Below are 5,021 nucleotides of genomic sequence, written 5' to 3'. Positions count from 1 at the left end.
AATATTAATTCCACTCAATCATTAGTCACACTTCCACTGCACCAGCTACTCTATCAAGGACATCATTATCCACCTAATGGTCACGATGTATTCCCTCGATGTGATGTCCACATGCACTGGACTCGCATGCTTCTTTAAGATGAGGTAAGATCTTGTTTGTTTTCAATGATTTTTATTGACGATTCTCCCATTAATGTTGTTGTAGGAGTTATGCATTGTTGTGATCTTCTACTCAAAAGCATTTAAGGCTAGTATCTCTCCTTGTGTTCATTGCATCTCAATGCATTGACAAGCATTGTATATAATTCATTATATGCATATGCACTATAAATGATGGTTTTTGTCTATAATAGATATGGTCTCAATGTCAAGTAGCTAGTTCATGTGATAACATGATTCTTTAAGAGAGTCTCAAGGCAGGCAACCTCTTGTTTTGAAAACTAAAGAATACCTAGTATGACTAGTTCCTTTTTGATATTTCTCTTCTCTCAATGGGGAGATATAATTGTTTCAAAGATCCAATTGTGAATAAGAGTCCAACTTGACATGATATTTTTCTTAGTCTATAGCATGGATTGTGTCTATAGGAGTGGTTTTTTTAGGGGCATGGCTCAATGTTTACGCTCATTGATTGGCCTCTTCACAATTGTACTTTCAAGGAAAGAAGTTCTCAACTGCAAAGGGGTGGTATCTAGGTTCACTTTACCAAACTGCTTACAATCACTATTGGTAGCATGGTAGACTATGTTGGTGTCTTAGCTACCTAATTGTTAGGAAGAAGATGGGGTCTAGGAGGGTCTCTTTATTTTCCATGAGATTAAGGAGGTGATTAAAATTATGACGAATAGGTGCATGCTATGCATGCAAGAATGGTGGGTGTGTAAGAGAGGTGTAAGCGTGATCAAAGGATGCACTTTTCCTCCCAAAAAGTGGGTGGACAACTTTATGATTTTTGACCCTCCATAACTCCTACATACGATCTCGGATTTGAGCGGAGATTGTAGATTTGTAATCAATGCGCCAAGCTCTTTCCATAGATATGCTACATGATATGGTTTTTCTTGCTAGATTTTAAATTTCATTTTGGGGGGAAAATTTGAATTCAAATAAACTAGCCATTTTCCTTATTTGAATTCAAAAGTTGTCCGTTGATTGCTTTCTTAATACTAGAGCTTTGACTCCCTTAAACTACCAAATAAAGAGGCCCTCCTAGACTCCATTCTCTTCCTAATGGATTTAAGTAGTTTCTGTTCAAAAATCTCACCAAGGTTTCAAATTGCTAAGGCAACACTAAGAGTTCTCACTTAAATATTATTTAATCTTCACCTCTACTTTTAGTGTTTAACATGTCAAAGAAATAGAGGAATTTTGGTCATGTATCTTTGAAACTTGAAAATTGTCCTTGATCTCCACGTACCTCATAGTAAGCATATACTTTGGTTTTATTCCTTCTTTGAATATGCTTGCATTGAGAGTTACAAGCAGGATGCATATGTTGCAATATTTTCATCCACTTAATTCTTGAGACACATGACAACGTCATTTATGAGAAAAGGAGTTTGGGAAAGTGGTGTACCCGGTACCATTTTTGCAACCTGCTACTTTCTCTCTTAACTATTTTTCTGACACAATTGAGGGTTCACTCCCTATTACAATGGTTATAGGCCTACCTAGTAGGGTTTTATTTGGCACATGTTGTTAGTCACAAGGTATGGAACATGTCCTAGGAACTCATGGAGCTTGGGTAACCTCATGTGGAGCAAGATTCATAAAGATCCCTCTTTCCTATCGTTGATTATTTTCAGTTAGTACCTCCGCGTCTTGTGCTTCAAAAATGTCATATTTTTTGACATCATTAAATGAGACATATTCCACATGTGGAGAATATGAGTCTGTGGGTTGGTTCCAATTTCTTAATTATATGTCGTGAAAGAGTCCTTGGGTGATGATAAAATATGTTTAATAGACCATTTTGAGCGCGTAGTATCATGAACAATTTCAATGGCCAAAAATTATCGGATGCCTAGTAAGAGATTTGTCAAGGTTACAAATACTAATTAAAAACATTAACATTGCTTATGCATATAGCAAAGCTATGTCATACTAAAAAAAATGTCTCATTGTTTGTACCTAGATGTGATTTATTTTCCACTTTTGATTATGGTCTAAATGTTATAGCAAGGCTTTCAAGTAATTGTAGTGGGAAGTATTTAGTTTCTCTTTGTAGAGATATTTACTCATCTTATTTCGTCCTCTTCCATGTGTTCTATGGGCATAACATTTTCCATAAGTATTCATGAAAATGCAGGTCGGATAAGTTTGTGCTAAATGCATGGACACTAGATGTTATGGCATATATCGCAACAAACGAACTGATGGGCTGCAGCCCTTCCACCTGCAGGTCGCGGCCTCTGTACCTTGATGGGCCCTGACTTGATTGCTCTCGGTTCTGCCAGCCCTATAATCGACTGTGTGGTGCCCCTCTGTTTAGCCCTGCATATGGCCCCTCCTGGTCCTTGTTGTTGATCGACCTTGCTGGCCCCTCTCTGAAACCGGCTTCATAGGCTCTTCTCAATCCTCTAATGCCCCCCCCCCCAGAATCGCATTTGCATGGCCGTTTTTCTCCTCCTCTGCCCACGCCCTTGGCAACCCCCCATATGGCACCGCTTTCCTCCTGGCCGCCATGCTTTCCAATCAGATGGCGCTTCCCCTCAGCTCTGCCCGTCCACCAGATGGCGCTATCTTCATTATGGACTGTAGCTTGCCTTGATCTTTTTTTTTAATAGCATGGCAATCTTTAAAAAAAACTTGACTTGAGACTTAGCGGGTGTTCCCACCAAACGCAACCCACAGCCAATAGCTTTGCATCTCTTACCATAATCTAAGACCTTGCTTTGGAACCAAGGCATTCACGGCTTTAAGTAAACATAATTGATCCACAAGAATCAAATCCCCGGATGCTTTGATAATTGACGATAATGGCGACTGCAACAAACATTGGCCGCTCCGAATCCCAATGCAGCCATGATAGATGGCCACATTCAAACTCTGGTTTGGAATGGATCTCCAAAAGAACTCCGAGTGACAAGCCAAAAAAAACAAGCCATAGAGTAAACAGTGACTATATTTCATGTACGTGCAAATATCTCGATCATTAGAGGCCCAAAATCATCGCTTGACCTGTAAAGTGCCACATCTGGCACACACATCACAATCCAACTTGCTACAATCTGCATCTAGTATTTGCTCCATCGCTTCTTCATGAGTCCTCACAATTCCACACTGAAGCTAGTACCACTATCTTAGGTCGACACAACTCACTTGCACCATCATTGCCCAACCTCTCGTTGAGCATTCATGCTCAACCGTAGCATTATTTAGGTAAAGTAGCATTGCATAATAAAAAGTTGATAGATAGTATTTACATGAAGCAATAGATAGATAGAGTGAATCTAGTAGATAGATAGAGAGCTTATCTGTTTGCTGCACCCGCCTGGGTCAAATAGAAAGCTGCATGCTTCGCCAAGCATGATTCTAGTCCCGCCCGGATAAAAAATGCGGCTTTGGTCATCCGTCTGTAAAACACACACAAACCATCCTTGCTTTGTACCAGAAAACCTGCAAACTAACTACTCTTGCTTGGCATAGCCCGGTCTTGCTTCAACTTGTATCCATAAACTTGCTTTGTACCCTGGATAAGAATGAACTATACCAATTTCTGTAGCAGCGGCATCATATGAAACCAACTCGCCATCGGCTAGAGAGCTGGCCATATCATGCTTGTCTTCAAACAAGATAACCTGTAGCAATCGGCATAGAGACGCTTGCATAGCAACCTTCAGTAGCACATCCGTCAACAACAGCATGGCACCAACGTGTGGCAACTGATCATCCAAAGTAGACACTGGCATATCTTCACCTGTACACTCTTCAAACATCACTGGAAAAGGCAGCAAGCCTTGCATACCTTGTATTCTTGCCATAGCTTTAGCAACCAAAACTTGCGACTCGTCATCTACATCGACCACTGGCTCATCGAATACCCAATCACCTTCATCAAGACATTCTTCTTCAGTCAACATGGCCTGACCATCACAAGGCATGAGAGAGGGTGCCCAACCCCTTGGTCTTTGCAAACTGGCTCTTCACCTGCAACCTGGTGTTCTTTGACCACCTTATCGACATGCATAACATCGTATGTCTCATACCTTGAGAAAGCAGACTCCGTTTCCCATGTGCTGTCCGTACCCAAGGCACTGCTATAGCTCGAATACACCTCGACTTTCTCCACAAAACTCACCGGCTTTGGCACTTCAGCTATCTTCTCCACTGCTTGCTTTTTGGAAGTCATTTGGTCAAGCACATTAGGCGGTACCGAGCGTACTCGGTAAACTTCTCTCTGCAGCTCTGCTGATGCGTCATAGACCCACAAGGGATTGTCTCTACTCTATCATCACACCTACCCGCTTCTACCATATGTGCATCAACAAAGGGTCGGATTACCTGAAGCTCTTCCCTAGCAATTGGACTTCGTACCAATGGACTCGCCAGAACCTGCTTTTCCTGTTGCTTCTTTGAAAGCTTCTTCATCCTCCTCTGTGCATAGGCTACTCCTCCTCGTACGTGTATGGTCCATCTATCTCGACTTTATCCCGCACTTTTACATGCAAACAGTCCACAAACTTGGTCATCTTCAAAGAAGTTGCATTCTCTACAGTAGTTACGTTAACCAACTTGCTCCATATGGATTCAAACTCCCACACAAATTCTCAGAAATCACTGTCAAGGCTTTGCTTTAGGTTGTTTATCATCTACTTCACTTCACTCCACTGCGTGTTGGCCACATATCGGCTTCGGAATGCCGCTTCCAATGTGCTTCAATCCTGTTTTTCTTTAGCCTGCAAGCCCTCGTACCATACCTTTGCTTTGCCAAGAACCAGGAGTGGGAAAGCTTGGGCCACTCCCTCTTCTCCTGACAAGCCGCTCTCCAGCAAAAACAACCGATAGTCTTGCAGCCACAC

The 5,021-nt window shown here is 41.7% G+C and overlaps 1 pseudogene; it reads right to left on the bottom strand.

Moving 5' to 3' along the window:
- Positions 1–3,629: 3,629 nt before the first annotated feature.
- Positions 3,630–4,590, bottom strand: LOC147418521 (uncharacterized; annotated as a pseudogene).
- Between the last annotated feature and the right edge of the window lie 431 nt (positions 4,591–5,021).

The sequence above is a fragment of the Adiantum capillus-veneris genome, chromosome 30 (assembly GCF_014529385.1).
Source record: "Adiantum capillus-veneris isolate H3 chromosome 30, ASM1452938v2, whole genome shotgun sequence".
Taxonomy (NCBI): Eukaryota; Viridiplantae; Streptophyta; class Polypodiopsida; order Polypodiales; family Pteridaceae; genus Adiantum; species Adiantum capillus-veneris.
The sequence above is the reverse complement of the archived record's forward strand: the minus strand, read 5'-3'. Positions and strand labels throughout refer to the sequence as shown.